This window comes from Balaenoptera ricei, chromosome 16 (assembly GCF_028023285.1).
Source record: "Balaenoptera ricei isolate mBalRic1 chromosome 16, mBalRic1.hap2, whole genome shotgun sequence".
In the NCBI taxonomy this organism is placed as follows: Eukaryota; Metazoa; Chordata; class Mammalia; order Artiodactyla; family Balaenopteridae; genus Balaenoptera; species Balaenoptera ricei.
The window spans coordinates 63,927,722-63,949,806 of record NC_082654.1 but is presented as its reverse complement, the minus strand read 5'-3'; the positions used below and the strand labels follow the sequence as shown (position 1 = coordinate 63,949,806).

Below are 22,085 nucleotides of genomic sequence, written 5' to 3'. Positions count from 1 at the left end.
TAGATTCGTTTGCATTTTCTAGGGTTTTATATAAATGGAAGCATCAGTGTGTACTCTTTATTTTCTGGCTTTTTTCACTCAGCATATTTCAAGGTCATCCATGTTTAATGTACATCAATTGGTCATTCCTTTGTATTGCTGAGTGGTATTCCATTGTACGGCTATACGCTCAGTTGGTTAATCCAAATTGTTACTGGATATTTGGGTTGTTTCCAAGTTTTGGCTATTACAAATAAAACTATTATGAACATGTACAAGTCTTCGTATGGACATATGTTTTCATTTCTTTTGGATAAATACCTGGGAGGAGAATGGCTGAATGGTATGGTACGTGTATGTTTAAATTTTTAAGAAACTGCCAAACTATTTTCCAGATGGTTTCATCCCCACCAGCAGCATATGGGAGTTCCATTCCCTCCACATTCTTACCAACCTTGGAATTGTCAATCTTTTTTGACTTTAGCCATTCTAATTGGTGTGTAGTGGATGTATTTCCTACCACCACCCTCCCAGGTCACATTTTTAATTGATAAGATTTCCAATTCAATCTTTTTTAGGGTAAGCCTAAAAGCGTTAGAAGGCTCATCTCTTTGAAGATATTAATTATTCTTATTTGAGGGCTTATTCAGTTAGTTCTATTTCCGTGGATGTTAGTTCTTCTCTTTATTGAATTTGGTGTTTGTTTTTCATGGTGTTGGTTTTTCTCAGTGGTTGGTGAATTTGGTTGTGCACTCAACTTTGTCTTGAGATTTCAGGTTATCCTGTTGGTAAGGCTTGTGACTATTTCACATAGCCTGGACTGGTGACTACTGAGGAGGGATGAGACTTGATGGCGACAGCGTGTGCCGGTGGCTGCCCTTCTGGATGAGGGTGCCCCCTCGCCGCTAGGTGGATATCAGCCCTAGGATGCCGCCTCAAGTGCCCCACTCGCTGCTACTATCTGGCAGACTCCACTGCTACCCAGACTTGACCTGTGCTGCTGAGGGGGGCACGGGGAGAGCCAAATTCTCCAGCTGCTTCTGCTGGAATTCTCCAACCTTGTCCTGATGGGGGTCCAGGCTTCCTCCTGCCTCCTGGCTTGGCACCTGTGAGCTGAAAGCTTCCTTAAAGCTGGTCCCTCCTCTCTCAGAGGCTTTCAGCTGCGTGGCTTGTGGGCTGTCATTTCCCCTGTCCACCCAGTTCCATCAATCTCTGTCTTTCAGGGATTCCTCACAATTTCTGACCTCTTGTTATTCTAGCACTGGCATAGAATTTAAAAAATTAATACTTTTAATGACATTTTGAGGGCTGTGGGTTGGGAAGGGGAAACAAGAGCATATGCTTAATCATAATTTGTATATGAAAACAGCTCATACTATGCACTAGGCCCTGTAGCAGTTAGGATCCTGGCAAAGAATGGATGGCAACCTTAGCTCCAAGTTCAAAGACAATTTAATGAAAGGACCATTTGCAGAGGTGTGGGCAGGGTTAAAGGAACCAGCTTGGAATGGTGAGAGGCATTCAGGAACTAGTTACAGGGGGAAGCAGTAACCTCCCCTAGACTTGAAGGGGCAAGGGGACAGCACAGTGTGACCTGAGCCTGCCACAGGTATCTTCAGGGGACTCTGGGGACCATCCAACAGAAACTGAGTTGAGAAGGGGGTAACCATGGCCAGAGCAGCATCCCTGAGCATGGGGCTGAGGGAGGAGGAGCAAATGCCTTGACTTCTCCCTTGTCTTGTCCTCTGATCTCCCGTCAGTGCCTTCCTTTGATTGCAGGAGGTGCCAGCAACATGGTCCACGGGGTGGGTCAGCCTCCGGAGATGGGGAACGGAGAGAGAGACAAACAGAGGATAACCCGCACAGCCTTCTCCCAGGCACTTCATGTATGTCGTCACCTCCAGTAGTTCCACGACAGCCCGAGGAGGTAGGCCTGTTATCCTTATTTTACAAAGGAGGAAACCCAGGCACCTTGATCCAGTGACACCTCCAGAATTTCCCTCTGCTCCTCCCTCTGCCTGGTGTGCCTTTCCTCCCTTCCTAGCGCACTGCTCCTGGGCTTCAAGTTCAGCTTGATTCAGGTCTCCTCACCACTGCGATCTAAGTGTCCTCAAGATACTTAGAGAAAGGGTTCTGACTTCTCAAGATGCTGTGCCCACATTTCCTCCAGCATTTCATTATGAAAATTTCAAAACTACAGGAAGGTTGGAAGTACTGTATGAAGAACAGCCCCGTACTCCGGGGCCCACTTCTCAAAAACACTTTCACACTATTGTCCGTCGACTTGTCTAAACCTCCACTAACTTGTGAATTCCTTAAAGGAAGGGCTACCAGTGATCAATCTTTGCATCTCAGGGTCTATGATGGCCTGGCACACAGAATGCAGTCAGTAAATGTTTGATGAATCGATAATTCACAAGGCATTTGGTGTTTCCCAGGAAAGGGGAAGGAGAGTTTTATTTATTGAGTGCCTACGGGTGGTTTTCATACATTGTGTGGGGCATTGCGTTCATTATTTCACCAAAGCCTTGCAAGTCAGACGAGGCTGGGATTATGATCTCTCTTTTACAAGACCAAGAGAAGTTTCATAATTTACTCAAGGCTCACATTGTATCCCTAAGGGATCTGGGATTCAGATCGTCAAGCTGCCCTCAAACCCATGCTGGTGACCCAGTGCCTTCTCTGTAGACGGGAGGCTACTTGGTGCTGGGGACTGTGCTTTATGCATTTCTGAATGTCCCAGGACCTCGCAACTAGCAGGTGCAGTAAATATTTTTGGCAAGAATGAATGAATGAACCTTTAGTGAGTATTTCCATACTACTGGAATATGGCATTCACTGCTGGAAATTCATTCACTACGGGAATATGATACCTGAAGGGAGCTCGTACACCTCTTCACTAAGCAAAGGAGGGATCTGAGGCTGGAAGGGCAATGACATCCAAGGTCGTGCAGGGAGCCAAGGGCAGACTCAGTGTGCTGACTTCCTGCCCAGTGCTCTTTCTTTTCCCTTCCTCTTCAGATCCACCCGAGCATCTGAATTGGCACCAGTCACTAACCCAGAGCCTGGAGACCCACAGAAACCGCATTTCCTAAAGCTGTGTGGGTGGGTGCCTGCCCAAGCACTAGCTCATGGTGCCCGTCTTCCTTCTTCTTCACTGAGGGTACCATGGGCTTCAGACACTTGAAGTTGTGTGTGAAATTGTGTTTATATACTCTGCTCAGGTGAGCATCCAGTGTTTGCATCAGGCTCGCAAAACAAATACAAAAACCGTGACCCCCCCAAAGCGGGTGAGGCCTCCTTTACGTGTTCTCCCCAGTGGTTCCCCAAATTCTTGATTGTGCAGACAAACAGAATTTTTAAAAGAATATTAGGATGCAGATTTTTGCAAAGTTGGCCGATTAAAAAGAAATGAACCCCCCTTACAACTCTATCGTATCATAAAAGGATATTTTTAACCCCTCCAAACAAGAAGGACGAATTCTCTGGGGGATAAAAGTGACAGGCCTTCCAATTAGGTGAAATAGCTTTAACATGCTACACGGTCCTTATTTTGCTCACTTTGCTCTCGACGGAAAATGTTAGCGTGGACCAGCCTTTGGGAGCCTTGCTCTCCGTGGAGAAGCTTCCGCTTAGACCTGTGTCCTGGTGTGAGAACTCTCTGTGGAGAGTTCTCTTGAAAGGTGCCCCCTGGAGGTGACTGTGCGTGGGTTCTGTTGGATCCCTGGGTGCCATTTCCACCAGGGTGGCTGCCGGTAACTGGCCATGAACTTTGGTCACCTGGGGAGGTTATGTCATTGTCCATTGGCTTAAGTTTCCTCACGAGGGTTTTGGGCGAGAATCTGAAGCATACAGGCTCTGAGTGGCCAAAGCAACCTGCTGTCCCCAGCTCCCTTGGAATGGAAGCATTGCGTGGTGGGCGCCTGTGGGGGCCCTGGGGGTGCAGGGCTGTGGGGACCATGAAAGCACTGGGTGGAGGGGAGCTGTGGCCGTGTGAGATGACCCCACTCCCTTTGGGTTGCCCAGATCCCTGCGTCCTTCTCTCCTGCCAATGCAGGAGACAGGCCCTTGTCCTTCCTGCCCTGGATTCCCCCATCAGGGCACTGGCTGGCCTTCTCTCTGGCTAGGCCCACCCTCTCCTTGGCTGAGGACAGGCAGGATCGCAGTTTTGTAAAGAGATTTGCCAGGGAAGTTTTGCTGAGGAGGGACGTTGGCCCCAGCAGGGAGTGGGTCTCTTGGCGGGGAGGTGAGAACAGCAGACCAGCGCAGCAGGCTGTGGCTGGTGTGTCTTTGTGGTTCTGCACACAGTAACATCTCTGTGAGTGCTCCTTGAGTGACAGGTACTTCTGAGCATCTAACATGTGTCTGACAAATTGCTGCAACTCTCCCAGCCCCAGTTTCTACATCTCTAAAAGGAGCTGACAACGCTCTCCTGCCCCAGACCCCATCCTGCAGCGCAGGCAGGATTCCCCAGCTGTCTACGGGATCTGGGGCAGGACAGGCATCAACCCATTAAGTGGGGCCCCTTCCCGATGCCGCTGCGCCTGACGTGTTTTAGGTGCTTCCACATCCGACCCTTTACCACACAGGAGCCCACGTGTGATCTTAAACTCTGACCTAGGTGTTAGTGTGTCCAGGCGACGTGAGGAACAGCGGACTCGGAGGGGAACCCATTTGTCCTAGGTCACGTAACAAGCAAGGGTGTAGCCCACTGCACTCATCTGGTCTGGGAGGGCTGTGGGAATGCTCTTCACTCCAGATGGTACCAATAAAGGCCCTTTTGCTCAGTTTGTTGATACAACAAAACAATAAACAAACAACTGCTTTTTGGAAACAGTTGGGGGACATGATTAGGGAAGAATTGACCAGAACGTCTAAATCACTGAACCTTTTCAAGGAAAGCCCTAGTATTATTTTCAGATACACTACAGATGAAAACCAAGAGTAAGGTACCTTCTGGACCCAGCGGAGGCCCCTGCAGCACCTGCTCAAATACCAGATAAGAATCATGAGGGATTACTCATGGTTTATAAGCTAATTTGCACGGTTTGCTTAATAAGCACATTTGCATGGTCTTAATGGTTTCCAAAGGACTTGAAAGCAGTTTGGATTCTTCACAAAGTTATAGAATCCCCTGCCATGTCATTTGCCCTGTGAATTGGTTCAGCAAACCATACTTCTGTTTTGTTTTTGAAATCAGAAACAGATGTTTATGTTTAGGCTGCCGGCTCCAGCTTAAACACAGGCTTTCTGTCTCTCCTCTGCCCAGTTTGCTCTTTAAGGGACAGGGAGGTGTTCTGGCTAAGCTGAAGTCCCGTCTCTGGGCCCCTCCCCTGAGCTGCCTCCAGCAACTGGCTGCTCCCTTAGCAGCCGGCCTCCTGAGAGAGGAGAGGGCCCTTGGGGACGGAAGGGAACGGCTGCTAAGGAGTGGGTCCTTCTGGGCCTGTCTGTATGGCCTTGAGCAAGTCCCCCTCCTGTCCTGCCTGTGGGGTCCTTGCCTGGCAGCTGAGGGGATTAGAGTGACAGAGAAGCGTGCTGCCTGGCACCAGTAAATGTGTCAGGTATGCCCAGTAAATGTGTGCCCTCTGCTTTCCCTTCAGGCTCCCTGGAATTCCCAGCCAGCCTTCCCCACCCTCTTCTGGTCCAGAGGGTGGGCATGGGAGCTGGGCTCAGTGAGTGTCCCAGGGAGGGGAACCGAGTGCACCCCTCGTTCTAGCCCCTGGAGAGCGATGTACAACCTGCAGGTGTCATTTCCCAGTGCTGAGGAAGACAGAGTGGGACAGCCAGGGTGGGCTAGGAGCCTCCAGTGCAAGGTGGGCCAGCGTGGAGGAGCGAGGAGCCAGAGGGGAGGGAGCCCTCGTGAGAACCCCGTGCCCTGGCCGGGACAGGAAGAGTGACTGAGGCGCCTGGGCACCGCCCCAGGTCCGCAGTAGCTGAGGGGTGGATGCCCAGGGAAGACGGGTGGGGCGGGGTGTCGACTGGCAGCAGAGCCCCCCGTTCGCATCGTACCTTTCCCAGCACTAAGTAACTGGGAGACTTTGGACCAGTCATCAAACCTTCCTTAGCCTCAGTTTCCTCACTTAACAAAGTAGGGCTCTTAGGAAAAGTAAATGAAATCATGCATATTTACACAGGGCATGTCTCACAGTAGGCACTTAAGAAATGGTTGATAAAGGTAAAAACAAACTAGAAACCTTGAGATCTCATCCTCATCTTGGCATTTATCATGAGCTTGTGCACCTGTGCATGAGGGCAGGGGCACCTTGGTTGGCTCTGGTTGGAAGTCCCTTCCTCCCAAACAGTGGCTCCCCACACTGGGTCTCCAATTGTTTCAAGGTAAGAGGGGGAAGAGTTGGCCTTTCTGGGTGGGGGCAGGGCCGTGGGGGGCAGTGGGGAGGGAGGAGCCGAGGCCTCCCCTCCAGCCTGGCCTCGGCTTTTCTTCCCAGGAGCAAGGCTCAGTGCTTGCTCTCCCACCCTCCCCAGTCTCCTTGTCTCCCCCTCACCCAACAAGCTCATTGTCCTGTGAGGCGGGGGGAAATACATGCCAACATTCATTCATTCAACAGTGTTTTTGGAGCACCTGCTACGTGCCAGGTCTTGCTAGGGGTATGGAGGTCGTGATGATCAAGACAGAATGGGACAGTTCCAGGCAAGAGAATCCCGAGGCCTAGTGACGGTGCCCACCAATTTGGCTTTCTTCACTGCCCCCCACCCCACCCCAGGGCCACTGCTGTAGTGGGGAGCTCTAGGGGGAGGGCGGAGTGGTGGGCAGGGCTAGTTCTTTGGGGCCTAGAGGGCTTGGAGTCGCCATGGCCCTGTCATAAGTGTGAGGTTGGTTTCTCCAGTTCTGGAGAGCTGGGCTGGATCTTGTTTGAGTCCTGATTTGACAGCTAGGAAGATAGGCACAGGAAGGTCAAGGCAGAGGCTAGCTAAGAAGCCGGTGGCAGGCTGCAGGAAACAGTTTGGTGGTTTCTCAAGAGGTTATACATAGAACTACCATATGACCCAGAAATTCCACTCCTTGGTGTTTATCTAAAAGAAGTGCAAGCAGGGACTCAAGCAGAAACTTGTGCCCCAATGTTCATAACAGCATTATTTACCATAGCCAAAAGGTAGAAACAATGCAAGTTTCCATCTATGGATGAATGGATAAACAAAGTGATATATCCATACAGTGGAATATTATTCAGCCATAGAATGAATAAAGTCCTGACACAGCCGACAACATGAATGGACCTTGAAAACATTATGTGGAGTGAAAGAAGCGAGACACATAGGACAAATACTGTTACAATTCCACTTGCCTACCTAGAGTAGGCAAATTCAGAGACAGAAAATAGAATAGAGGTTACCGGAGGCTGGGTGGAGGGTGTTTATTGTTAATGGGTACAGAGTTTTTGTTGCAGAAGATGAAAAAGATTCAGGTATAGATAGGGGTGATGCTTACATGACACTGTGAATGTATTTAATGCTACTGAACTATATGCTTTCAAAGGGTTAAAATGATAAATATTATGCTCTGTATGTTTATCAAATTTTAAAAAAAACGAGTGGCAGATGGCATGAGGAGATTGCTCTTCCTGAGAACACCCCCCTAAAGTGGGTCCTCTTCAGCCACTCGAGGGCTTTGTGTTGAGATGGTTGGGGAGACTGTGCAGACAAGACACTAGGGGAGATGGTGCAAAATACACTCTCGACACCTCAGGGGTCACACTGTGGGATGGCTGGAGAAACAAGCTCCTCGGCTTTTTGGGAGACCTCATTTCTAAAGCAGGGATGAGTACATCCACCGCATAGGGCTGCTGGGACGATGCATGTACAGCCTTCAAAACACTACAGTAAGCACTCAAGAAATGTTATTTATTAGTATTTCACTTGTGGTGTTAGTGAGAGAAAAGTAAGGGGAGTGAAGAGGCAAAGGAGAGGCAGTGAGGTGTCTCAATTACTGCAACTTGGAAAAATGCCTTATGAAATGAAGTCCCATGAAGCCCCACATTCCCGAGAGAGCGGGATCTGGTGGAGGTGGGAATGACGTCCTCAGTGACTGCCTCCGAGTGAAGGAAGGACCTTGGGTGAAGGTCCCAGCCCTCCAGGCGATGACTCCTGTGAATAAAAAGGACAGGGAGATGGGGGGACCTTCAAGATGGCGGAGGAGTGAGACATGGAGATCGCCTTCCTCCCCACAGATATATCAGAAATACGTCTACATTTGGAAAAACTCCTACAGAACACCTACTGAACGCTGGCAGAAGACCTCAGATCTCCCAAAAGGCAGGAAACTCCCCAAGTACCTGGGTAGGGCAAAAGAAAAAAGAAAAAATAGAGACAAAAGAATAGGGGTGGGACCTGCGACAGTGGGAGGGAGCTGTGAAGGAGGAAAAGTTTCCACACACTAGGAAGGCCCTTCACTGATGGAGACGGGGTGGTGAGGGGGAAGCTTCGGAGCCATGGAGGAGAGCACAGCAACAGGGGTGCAGAGGGCAAAGCGGAGAGATTCCCGCACAGAGGATCAGTGCCGACCAGCACTCACCAGCCCGAGAGGCTTGTCTGCTCACCTGCCAGGACGGGTGGGGGCTGGGAGCTGAGGCTCCAGCTTCGGAGGTCGGATCCCAGGGAGGGGACTGGGGTTGGCTGCATGAACACAGCCTGAAGGGGGCTAATGCGCCACAGCTAGCCGGGAGGAAGTCCGGGAAAAAGTCTGGAGCTGCTGAAGAGTCAAGAGACCATTGTTTTGGGGTGCACGAGGAGAGGGGATTGAGAGCACTGCCTAACCGAGCTCCAGAGACGGACACGAGCTGCAGCTATCAGCGCGGACCCCAGAGACGGGCATGAGACGCTAAGGCGGCTGCTGCGGCCACCAAGAAGCCTGTGTGCGAGCACAGGTCACTCTCCACACCGCCCCTCCCGGGAGCCTGTGCAGCCCGCCACTGCCAGGGTCCTGTGATCCAGGGACAACTTCCCCGGGAGAACACACGGCATGCCTCAGGCTGGTGCAACGTCACACTGGCCTCTGCCGCCGCCGGCTCGCCCCGCATTCCGTACCCCTCCCTCCCCCCGGCCTGAGTGAGGCAGAGCCCCCTAATTAGCTGCTCCTTTAACTCCTCCTGTCTGAGCGAAGAACAGACGCCAGAGGGCAACCTGCATGCAGAGGCGGGGCCAAATCCAAAGCTGAACCCCAGGAGCTGTGCGAACAAAGAAGAGAAAGCGAAATCTCTCCCAGCAGTCTCAGGAGCAGCGAATTAAATCTCCACAGTCAACTTGATGTACCCTGCATCTGTGGAATACCTGAATAGACAACGAATCATCCCAAAACTGAGGCAGTAGAATTTGGGAGCAACTGTAGACTTGGAGTTTGCTGTCTGCGACTGACTACTTTCTGATTTTTATGTTTATCTTAGTATAGTTTTTAGTGCTTGTTATCACTGGTAGATTTGTTTATTGGTTTGGTTGCTCTTTTTAAATTTATTACTTTTTAAACTCTTTTATTTTTACATCTTAAATTTTTTATTTTAATAACTTTATTTCATTTTATTTTATTTTTTCTTCCTTTCTTTTTTTTCTCCCTTTCCTTCTGAGCTGTGTGGCTGACAGTGTCTTGGTACCCCAGCCAGGTGTCAAGCCTGTGCCTATGAGGTGGCAGAGCTCAGTTCAGGACATTGGACCACCAGAGACCTCCCAGCCCCACGTAATATCAATCAGCAAGAGCTCTCCCAGAGATCTCCGTCTCAACGCTAAGACCCAGCTCCACTCAATGACCAGCAAGCTCCAGTGCTGGACACCCCATGCCAAACAACTAGCAAGACAGGAACACAACCCCACCCATTAGCAGACAGGCTGCCTAAACTCATACTAAGTTCACAGACACCCCAAAACACACCACCAGACGCGTTCCTGCCCACCAGAAGGACAAGATCCAGCTTCATCCACCACAACACAGGCACCAGTCCCCTCCACCAGGAAGCCTACACAACCCACTGAACCAACCTTACCCACTGGGGGCAGACACCAAAAACTATGGGAATTACGAACCTGCAGCTTGCCAAAAGAGACCCCAAACACAGTAAGTTAAGCAAAATGAGAAGACAGAGAAATACACAGCAGATGAAGGAGCAAGGGAAAAACCTACCAGAACAAACAAATGAAGAGGAAATACGCAGTCTACCTGAAAAAGAATTCAGAGTGATGATAGTAAAGATGATCCAAAATCTTGGAAATAGAATGGAGAAAATACAAGAAACGTTTAACAGGGACCTAGAAGAACTAAAGAGCAAACAAACAATGGCAAACAACACAATAAATGAAATTAAAATTTCTCTAGAAAGAATCAATAGCAGAATAACTGAGGCAGAAGAACGGATAAGTGACCTGGAAGATAAAATAGTGAAAATAACTACTGCAGAGCGGAATAAAGAAAAAAGAATGAAAAGAGTTGAGGACAGTCTCAGAGACCTCGGGGACAACATTAAACAAACCAACATTCAAATTATAGGGGTCCCAGAAGAAGAAGAGAAAAAGAAAGGGACTGAGAAAATATTTGAAGAGATTATAGTTGAAAACTTCCCTAATATGGGAAAGGAAATAGTTAATCAAGTCCAGGAAGCACAGAGAGTCCCATACAGGATAAATCCAAGGAGAAACACACGAAGACACATATTAATCAAACTATCAAAAATTAAATACACAGAAAAATATTGAAAGCAGCAAGGGAAAAACAACAAATAACATACAAGGGAATCCCCATAAGGTTAACAGCTGATCTTTCAGCAGAAACTCTGCAAGCCAGAAAGGAGAGGCAGGAGATATTTAAAGTGATGAAAGGGAAAAACCTACAACCAAGATTACTCTACCCAGCAAGGATCTCATTCAGATTCGACAGAGAAATTAAAACCTTTACAGACAAGCAAAAGCTAAGAGAATTCAGCACCACAAAACCAGCTTTACAATAAATGCTAAAGGAACTTCTCTAGGAAGGAAACACAAGAGAAGGAAAAGACCTACAAAAACAAACCCAAAACAATTAAGAAAATGGTAATAGGAATATACATATCAATAATTACCTTAAATGTAAATGGATTAAATGCTCCAACCAAAAGACACAGACTGGCTGAATGCATACAAAAACAAGATCCGTATATATGCTGTCCACAAGAGATGCACTTCAGACCTAGGGACACATACAGACTAAAAGTGAGGGGATGGAAAAAGATATTCCGTGCAAATGGAAATCAAAGCAAAGCTGGAGTAGCAAGTCTCATATCAGATAAAATAGACTTCAAAATAAAGACTATTACAAGAGACAAAGAAGAACACTGCATAATGATCAAGGGATCAATCCAAGAAGAAGATATAACAATTGTAAATATTTATGGACCCAACATAGGAGCACCTCAATACATACAGCAAATGCTAAGAGCCATAAAAGGGGAAATCGACAGTAACACAATCATAGTAGGGGACTTTAATACCCCACTTTCACCAATGGACAGATCATCAAAATGAAAATAGATAAGGAAACACAAGCGTTAAATGACACATTAAACAAGATGGACTTGATTTTTATAGGGCATTCCATCCAAAAACAACAGAATACACTTTCTTCTCAAGTGCTCATGGAACATTCTCCAGGATAGATCATATCTTGGGTCACAAATCAAGCCTTGGTAAATTTAAGAAAATGAAATCGTATTATCAAGTATCTTTTCCAGCCACAACGCTGTGAGACTAGGTAACAATTACAGGAAAAAAAACTGTAAAAAACACAAACACATGGATGCTAAACAATACGCTACTAAATAACCAAGAGGTCACTGAAGAAATCAAAGAGGAAATCAAAAAATACTTAGAAACAAATGACAGTGAAAACACGATGACCCAGAACCTATGGGATGCAGCAAAAGCAGTTCTAAGAGGGAAGTTTATAGCAATGCAATCCTACCTCAAGAAACAAGAAAAATCTCGAATAAACAACCTAACCTTACACCTAAAGCAATTAGGGAAAGAAGAACAAAAAAGCCCCAGAGTTAGCAGAAGGAAAGAAATCATAAAGATCAGATCAGAAATAAATGAAAAAGAAATGAAGGAAATGATAGCAAAGATCAATAGAACTAGAAGCTGGTTCTTTGAGAAGATAAACAAAATTGATAAACCATTAGCCAGACTCATTAAGAAAAAAAGGGAGAAGACTCAAATCAACAGAATTAGAAGTAACAACTGACACTGCAGAAATACAAAGGATCATGAGAGATTACTACAAGCAACTATACGCCAATAAAATGGACAACCTGGAAGAAATGGACACATTCTCAGAAAAGCACAACCTTCCGAGACTGAAGCAGGAAGAAATAGAAAATATAAACAGACCAATCACAAGCACTGAAATTGAGACTGTGATTAAAAATCTTCCAACAAACAAAGCCCAGGACCAGATGGCTTCACAGCCAAATTCTATCAAACATTTAGAGAAGACCTAAAACCTATCATTCTCAAACTCTTCCAAAATATAGCAGAGGGAGGACCACTCCCAAACTCATTCTACGAGGCCACCATCACCCTGATACCAAAACCAGACAAAGATGTCACAAAAAAAGAAAACTACAGGCCAATATCACTGATGAACATAGATGCAAAAATCCTCAACAAAATACTAGCAAACAGAATCCAACAGCACATTAAAAGGATCATACACCATGATCAAGTGGGGTTTATCCCAGGAATGCAAGGATTCTTCAATATACACAAATCAGTCAATGTGATACACCATATTAACAAATTGAAGGAGAAAAACCATATGATCATCTCAATAGATGCAGAAAAAGCTTTTGACAAGATTCAACACCCATTTATGATAAAAACCCTCCAGAAACTAGGCATAGAGGGAACTTACCTCACCATAATAAAGGCCATATATGACAAACCCACAGACAACATTGTTCTCAATGGCGAAAAACTGAAACCATTTCCACTATGATCAGGAGCAAGACAAGGTTGTCCACTCTCACCACTATTATTCAACATAGTTTTGGAAGTTTTAGCCACAGCAATCAGAGAAGAAAAGGAAATGAAAGGAATCCAAATCAGAAAAGAAGAAGTAAAGCTGTCACTGTTTGCATATGACATGATACTATACATACAGAATCCTAAAGATGCTACCAGAAAACAGAGCTAATCAATGAATCTGGTAAAGTAGCAGGATACAAAATTAATGCACAGAAATCTCTTGCATTCCTATACACTAATGATGAAAAATCTGAAAGAGCAATTAAGGAAACATTCCCATATACCACCACAACAAAAAGAATAAAATACCTAGGAGTAAACCTACCTAAGGAGACAAAAGACCTGTATGCAAAAAACTATAAGACACTGATGAAAGAAATTAAAGATGGTACAAACTGATTGAGAAATATACCATGTTCTTGGATTGGAAGAATCAACATTGTGAAAATGACTATACTACGCAAAGCAATCTACAGATTCAATGCGATCCCTATCGAACTACCACTGGCATTTTTCACAGAACTAGAACAAAAAATTTCACAATCTGTATGGAAACACAAAAGACCCCGAATAGCCAAAGCAATCTTGAGAAAGAAAAACAGAGCTGGAGGAATCAGGCCCCCATACTTCAGACTAAAGTAATATGTACTGTACTAAAAAGCTACAGTAATCAAGACAGTATGGTACTGGCACAAAAACAGAAATATAGGTCAATGGAACAGGATAGAAACAGAACAGGAAAGAAAGCCCAGAGATAAGCCCACGCATATATGGTCACCTTATCTTTGATAAAGGAGGCAAGAATATACAATGGAGAAAAGACAGCCTCTTCCATAATTAGTGCTGGGAAAACTGGACAGCTACATGTAAAAGAATGAAATTAGAACACTCCCTAACACCATACCCAAAAATAAGCTCAAAATGGATTAAAGACCTAAATGTAAGGCCAGACACTATAAAACTCTTAGAGGAAAACATAGGCAGAACACTCTATGTCATAAATCACAGCAAGATCCTTTTTGACCCACCTCCTAGAGAAATGGAAATAAAAACAAAAATAAACAAAGGGAACCTAATGAAACTTAAAAGCTTTTGCATAGCAAAGGATACCATAAACGAGAGGAAAAGACAGCCCTCAGAATGGGAGAAAATATTTGCAAACGAAGCAACTGACAGAGGCTTAAGATCTGAAATATACTAGCAGCTCACGCAGCTCAATATCAAAAAAACAAACAACCCAATCCAAAAATGGGCAGAAGACCTAAATAGACATTTCTCCAAAGCAGATATACAGATTGCCATCAAACACATGAAAGGATGCTCAACATCACTAATCATTAGAGAAATGCAAATCAAAACTACAGTGAGGTATCACCTCACACCGGTCAGAATGGCCATCATCAAAAAATCTACAAACAATAAATGCTGGAGAGGGTGTGGAGAAAAGGGAACCCTCTTGCACTGTTAGTGGGAATGTAAATTGATACAGCCACTATGGAGAACAGTATGGAGGTTCCTTAAAAAACTAAAAATAGAACTACCATACGACCAAGCAATCCCACTACTGGGCATATACCACGAGAAAACCATAATTCAAAAAGAGTCATGTACCACAATGTTCACTGCAGCACTATTTACAATAACCAGGTCATGGAAGCAACCTAAATGCCCATCGACAGACGAATGGATAAAGAAGATGTGGTACATATATACCAATGGAATATTACTCAGCCATAAAAAGGAACGAAATTGGGTCATTTGTAGAGATGTGGATGAATCTAGAGTCTGTCATACAGAGTGAAGTAAGTCAGAAGGAGAAAAATAAATATCGTATATTAACGCATATACGTGGAATCTAGAAAAATGGTACAGATGGACCTGTTTGCAGGGCAGAAATAGAGACACAGATGTAGAGAACAAACGTATGGACACCAAGGGGGGAAAGTGGTGGGTGGCGGGTGGTGGTGTGATGAATTGGGAGTTTGGGATTGACATATACACACTAATATGTATAAAATGGATAACTAATAAGAACCTGCTATATAAAAAAATAAGTAAAATAAAATTTAAAACTTCAAAAAAAAGAAAAAAAAAGATGTGGCACATGTATACAATGGAATATTACTCAGCCATAAAAATAAATGAAATTGAGTTATTTGTAGTGAGGTGGATGGACCTATAATCTGTCATACAGAGTGAAGTAAGTCAGAAAGAGAAAAATACTGTATGCTAACACATATATATGGAATCTAAAAAAAAAATGGTTCTGAAGAACCTAGGGACAGGACAGGAATAAAGATGCAGATGTAGAGCATGGAGTTGAGGACACGGGGAGGGGGAAGGGTAAGCTGGGACAAAGTGAGAGAGTGACATGGACGTACTTACACTACCAAATCTAAAATAGATAGCTAGTGCGAAGTAGCCGCATCGCACAGGGAGATCAGCTCCATGCTTTGTGACCCTCTAGAGGGGTGGGATAGGGAGGGTGGGAGGGAGGCTCAAGAGGGAGGGGATATGGGGATATATGTATACATATAGCTGATTCACTTTGTTATACAGCAGAAACTAACACAACATTATAAAGCAATTATACTCCGATAAAGATGTTTAAAAAAAAAGGAGAGGGAGACAAAGATGTTTTCCTTTCATGCTGGTTGATCTCATGGGGTGTTTGGGCTTCCCAGGGGAAAAGTCAGTGTCCTGCCAGCAGGCTGACGTCATGGCCCTTTTAAGAAGAAGCAGGGAACCAGCTGTTGTGGAGATTAACTGTGGGCCCAGATGTGCAGTTGAGCCCCACACTAAACAAATTGCCCTTATAGCCTGTAAAGCAATAGCAGCTGTTCTAGTTCTGGCCAGCCGCGGTTGCATATCTGGCTTTTGGGAAGAGAAGGGCTTGTGGAGCAGGACTTCTTCCAAGCATTGGGAGGGTGGTGCTTGTGGGGTTTGCCCACCCAGCAGATTCGGGGTGACAGGGCTGTCGGGTCCTTCGGCCATGTCCACTGAGTGTCAGGGACCAGCTGGCTTGAGGAATCAGGGCCCAGTCCCTCCGAGCTGAAAGAGCATGCAGACGTCATTGTTCTAGCTCCTCCTTTTACAGCTGGGGACCCCGGGGTCTGGAGGGAGTTTTATGTGATTGTGGTGTACTAAAGAGCACTGGTTGGGGTTGGAGCTCAGTCTTGGATCAAAGTCAAGGTTCATATGGTAAGTCTCTATGGCTAGCCTGGGGTGAGTGTGTGGCCATGGTCATTTCATTTGTGGCCTGGGTTGGCTGTCAGTCCTTAGCTGCTCTTGAGGGTCCTCCTGCCTGTGACGGAGGTTGGTCTCTTTCTATGTGGCAGTAACCCTAACCACCCCATGAGGATCTCACCAGTGACCCTGGTCTTAGCTGTACCAGACCCACCTGCCACCCCATCACCCCCACCCCAACAGATAAAAGCCAGGCAGATGCCCAGTCTGCCCCTGCCTGGTGTTTGGCCGCCTGGGCTGTGGAAGTCTTGGCTGGAGAGGACCTTGTCTGGCAGGCGGTGGGTGGGGGAGGGGAGCCCCATGAGCAGGTTAGGGTGGTGGGCCTGGCCCTTCTGGGGTCACAATTTGCCTAGGCCAAGTGGATACCAGCTGCGCCCAGAGAAAGAGCTGCTCCAGCTGGAACTGACTCAGTTGGTGACTGAGCCCATTGTGAAACAAGAGGTCTGGGTAGGTAACAATCAAGAGCCATCCCTCGCCTTCCAGGAGAGGTTCTTTTTTTTATTTTCAGATTTACTCATTCATTTATTCATTTATTTAGCAAACAGATTTTTTAAATTAATTAATTAATTAATTAATTAATTAATGGCTGTGTTGGGTCTTTGTTGCTGTGCGTGGGCTTTCTGTAGTTGCGGCGAGCAGGGGCTACTCTTTGTTGTGGTGCACGGGCTTCTCATTGTCGTGGCTTCTCTTGTTGTGGAGCATGGGCTCTAGGCGCTCAGGCTTCAGTAGTTGTGGCACATGGACTTCGTTGCTCCGCGACATGTAGGAATCTTCCCGGACCAGGGCTCGAACCCGTGTCCCCTGCATTGGCAGGCGGATTCTTAACCACTGTGCCACCAGGGAAGCCCTAGTAAACAGGTTTTGATTGAGTTTCTGCTGTGGTCATAGCACAGGCTACAAACACATTTCAACAACTCAAAAGAAATTATCTTTGGTTTCTGGATTATAATTTTAGATGTATACACTTAAACTGAAATTATACTACTTAAATTGGTCAAATAGATCTTCAAACTAAAGAACAACAACAGAATAATTTGGAATTGTCAGAGAGAAACAATCAGTCTGTTTGAAAACTAAGAGTTACAGACATTTCACTGGAACCCTGAAAACTGAACATGTTAATTTATCAATTATTTATTCATTTGCTTGAACTGCTAAATTATATTAGACTATAACTTACATACTTAAAGTCTTTTCACAGTAAGAAATACTTGGGCATTTAGAAATCCATTATTATGCATAAATGCATATTGAGAAGATTTCAATTATACTGAAACTGTTTGACCCTCAATTCAAAGTGTTCTAATGATATTTTGCAAATTGAATCCCTATATAAAGCCCAGTAGTTTGTTGTTATCTGAGTTTGAATATACAGCTTTAGATACATCATATGTTCATTCTACTTTCCCATTGTATTTTTTTTTAACATCTTTATTGTAGTATAATTGCTTTACAATGGTGTGTTAGTTTCTGCTTTATAGCAAAGTGAATCAGCTATACATACATCCCCATATCTCCTCCCTCTTGCATCTTCCTCCCACCCACCCTATCCCACCCCTCTAGGTGGTCACAAAGCACGGAGCTGATCTCCCTGTCCCTGTGCTATGAGGCTGCTTCCCAATAGCTATCTATTTTACATTTGGTAGTATAAGTATGTCCATGTCACTCTCTCACTTCGTCCCAGCTTACCCTTCCCCCTCCCCGTGTCCTCAAGTCCATGCTCTACATCTGCATCTTTATTCCTGTCCTGCCCCTAGGTTCTTCATAACCATTTAAAAATTTTTTTTAGGTTCCATATATAGGTGTTAGCATATGGTATTTGTTTTTCTCTTTCTGACTTACTTCACTCTGTATGACAGACTCTAGGTCCATCCACCTCACTACAGATAACTCAATTTCATTTCTTTTTATGGCTGAGTAATATTCCATTGTATATATGTGCCACATCTTTAACCATTCATCTGTCAATGGACACTTAGGTTGCTTCCATGTCCTGGCTATTGTAAATAGAGCTGCAATGAACATTGGGGTACATTTTTGAATTATGGTTTTCTCAGGGTATATGCCCAGTAGTGGGATTGCTGGGTTGTATGGTAGTTCTATTTTTAGTTTTTTAAGGAACCTCCATACTGTTCTCCATAGTGGCTGTATCAATTTACATTGCCACCAACAGTGCAAGAGGGTTCCCTTTTCTCCACACCCTCTCCAGCATTTATTGTTTGTAGATTTTTTGATGATGGCCATTCTGACTGGTGTGAGGTGATACCTCATTGTAGTTTTGATTTGCATTTCTCTAATGATTAGTGATGTTGAGCATCCTTTCATGTGTTTGATGGCAATCTGTATATCTTCTTTGGAGAAATGTCTATTTAGGTCTTCTGCCCATTTTTGGATTGGGTTGTTTGTTTTTTTGATATTGAGCTGCATGAGCTGCTTGTATATTTTGGAGATTAATCCTTTGTCAGTTGCTTCATTTACAAATATTTTCTCCCATTCCATTCTGAGGGTTGTCTTTTCGTCTTGTTTATGGTATCCTTTGCTGTGCAAAAGCTTTTAAGTTTCATTAGGTCCCATTTGTTTATTTTTGTTTTTATTTCCATTTCTCTAGGAGGTGGGTCAGAAGGATCTTGCTGTGATTTATGTCGTAGAGTGTTCTGCCTATGTTTTCCTCTAAGAGTTTTATAGTGTCTGGTCTTAAGTTTAGGACTTTAATCCATTTTGAGTTTATTTTTGGGTATGGTGTTAGGGAGTGTTCTAATTTCATTCTTTTACATGTAGCTGTCCAGTTTTCCCAGCACCACTTATTGAAGAGGCTGTCTTTTCTTCATTGTATATTCTTGCCTCCTTCATCAAAAATAAGGTGACCATATGTGTGTGGGTTTATCTCTGGGCTTTCTATCCTGTTCCATTGACCTATATTTCTGTTTTTGTGCCAGTACCATACTGTCTTGATTACTGTAGATTTTTAGTATGGTCTGAAGTCCGGGAGCTTGATTTCTCCAGCTCTGTTTTTCTTTCTCAAGATTGCTTTGGCTATTCGGGTTCTTCTGTGTTTCCATACAGATTGTGAAATTTTTTGTTCTAGTTCTGTGAAAAATGCCAGTGGTAGTTTGATAGGGATTGCATTGAATCTGTAGATTGCTTTGCGTAGTATAGTCATTTTCACAATGTTGATTCTTCCAATCCAAGAACATGGTATATTTCTCAATCAGTTTGTACCATCTTTAATTTCTTTCATCAGTGTCTTATAGTTTTTTGCATACAGGTCTTTTGTCTCCTTAGGTAGGTTTACTCCTAGGTATTTTATTCTTTTTGTTGCGGTGGTATATGGGAGTGTTTCCTTAATTTCTCTTTCAGATTTTTCATCATTAGTGTATAGGAATGCAAGAGATTTCTGTGCATTAATTTTGTATCCTGCTACTTTACCAGATTCATTGATTAGCTCTAGTAGTTTTCTGGTAGCATCTTTAGGATTCTGTATGTATAGTATCATGTCATCTGCAAACAGTGACAGCTTTACTTCTTCTTTTCCGATTTGGACTCCTTTTATTTCTTTTTCTTCTCTGATTGCTGTGGCTAAAACTTCCAAAACTATGTTGAATAATAGTGGTGAGAGTGGGCAACCTTGTCTTGCTCCTGATCTTAGTGGAAATGGTTTCAGTTTTTCGCCATTGAGAACAATGTTGTCTGTGGGTTTGTCATATATGGCCTTTATTATGGTGAGGTAAGTTCCCTCTATGCCTAGTTTCTGGAGGGTTTTTATCATAAATGGGTGTTGAATCTTGTCAAAAGCTTTTTCTGCATCTATTGAGATGATCATATGGTTTTTCTCCTTCAATTTGTTAATATGGTGTATCACATTGACTGATTTGTGTATATTGAAGAATCCTTGCATTCCTGGGATAAACCCCACTTGATCATGGTGTATGATCCTTTTAATGTGCTGTTGGATTCTGTTTGCTAGTATTTTGTTGAGGATTTTTGCATCTATGTTCATCAGTGATATTGGCCTGTAGTTTTCTTTTTTTGTGACATCTTTGTCTGGTTTTGGTATCAGGGTGATGGTGGCCTCGTAGAATGAGTTTGGGAGTGGTCCTCCCTCTGCTATATTTTGGAAGAGTTTGAGAATGATAGGTTTTAGGTCTTCTCTAAATGTTTGATAGAATTTGGCTGTGAAGCCATCTGGTCCTGGGCTTTTGTTTGTTGGAAGATTTTTAATCACAGTCTCAATTTCAGTGCTTGTGATTGGTCTGTTTATATTTTCTATTTCTTCCTGCTTCAGTCTCAGAAGGTTGTGCTTTTCTGAGAATGTGTCCATTTCTTCCAGGTTGTTCATTTTATTGGCGTATAGTTGCTTGTAGTAATCTCTCATGATCCTTTGTATTTCTGCAGTGTCAGTTGTTACTTCTCCTTTTTCATTTCTAATTCTGTTGATTTGAGTCTTCTCCATGTTTTTCTTGATGAGTCTGGCTAATGGTTTATCAATTTTGTTTATCTTCTCAAAGAACCAGCTTCTAGTTTTATTGATCTTTGCTATCATTTCCTTCATTTCTTTTTCATTTATTTCTGATCTGATCTTTATGATTTCTTTCCTTCTGCTAACTCTGGGGCTTTTTTGTTCTTCTTTCCCTAATTGCTTTAGGTGTAAGGTTAGGTTGTTTATTCGAGATTTTTCTTGTTTCTTGAGGTAGGATTGCATTGCTATAAACTTCCCTCTTAGAACTGCTTTTGCTGTATCCCATAGGTTTTGGTTCATCGTGTTTTCATTGTCATTTGTTTCTAGGTATGTTTTGATTTCCTCTTTGATTTCTTCAGTGATCTCTTGGTTATTAAGTAGTGTGTTGTTTAGCCTCCATGTATTTGTATTTATTACAGAATTTTTCCTGTAATTGATATCTAGTCTCATCATGGAAAAGATACTTGATAATACGATTTCATTTTCTTAAATTTACCAAGGCTTGATTTGTGACCCGATATATGATCTATCCTGGAGAGTGTTCCATGAGCACTTGAGAAGAAAGTGTATTCTGTTGTTTTTGGATGGAATGTCCTATAAATATCAATTAAGTCCATCTTGTTTAATATGTCATTTAACGCTTGTGTTTCCTTATTTATTTTCATCTTGATGATCTGTGCATTGGTGAAAGTGGGGTGTTAAAGTCCCCTACTATGCTTGTGTTACTGTCGATTTCCCCTTTTATGGCTGTTAGCATTTGCCTTATGTATTGAGGTGCTCCTATGTTTGGTGCATAAATATTTACAATTGTTATATCTTTTTCTTGGATTGATCCCTTGATCATTATGTAGTATCCTTCTTTGCCCCTTGTCTTTATTTTAAAGTCTATTTTGTCTGATATGAGAATTGCTACTCCAGCTTTGCTTTGATTTCCATTTGCATGGAATATCTTTTTCCATCCCCTCACTTTTAGTCTGTATGTGTCCCTAGGTCTCAAGTGGGTCTCTTGTAGACAGCATATATACGGATCTTGTTTTTGTATCCATTCAGCCAGTCTGTGTCTTTTGGTTGGAGCATTTAATCCATTTACATTTAAGGTAATTATTGATATGTATATTCCCATTACCATTTTCTTAATTGTTTTGGGTTTGTTTTTGTAGGTCTTTTCCTTCTCTTGTGTTTCCTTCCTAGAGAAGTTCCTTTAGCATTTATTGTAAAGCTGGTTTGGTGGTGCTGAATTCTCTTAGCTTTTGCTTGTCTGTAAAGGTTTTAATTTCTCTGTCGAATCTGAATGAGATCCTTGCTGGGTAGAGTAATCTTGGTTGTAGGTTTTCCCCTTTCATCACTTTAAATATGTCCTGCCTCTCCTTTCTGGCTTGCAGAGTTCCTGCTGAAAGATCAGCTGTTA

General features: G+C 43.8%; 1 protein-coding gene across 1 annotated transcript in view; it reads left to right on the top strand.

The window, feature by feature from the left end:
* The window catches only part of PALD1 (phosphatase domain containing paladin 1), a 159,458-nt gene that overhangs the window by 89,731 nt on the left and 47,642 nt on the right, over nucleotides 1-22,085 (top strand). The window contains exon 19 of the transcript XR_009497991.1: nucleotides 1,759-1,906. The gene's annotated coding sequence lies outside the window, so the exon portion shown is untranslated. The remainder of the gene's footprint in view (nucleotides 1-1,758; nucleotides 1,907-22,085) is intronic.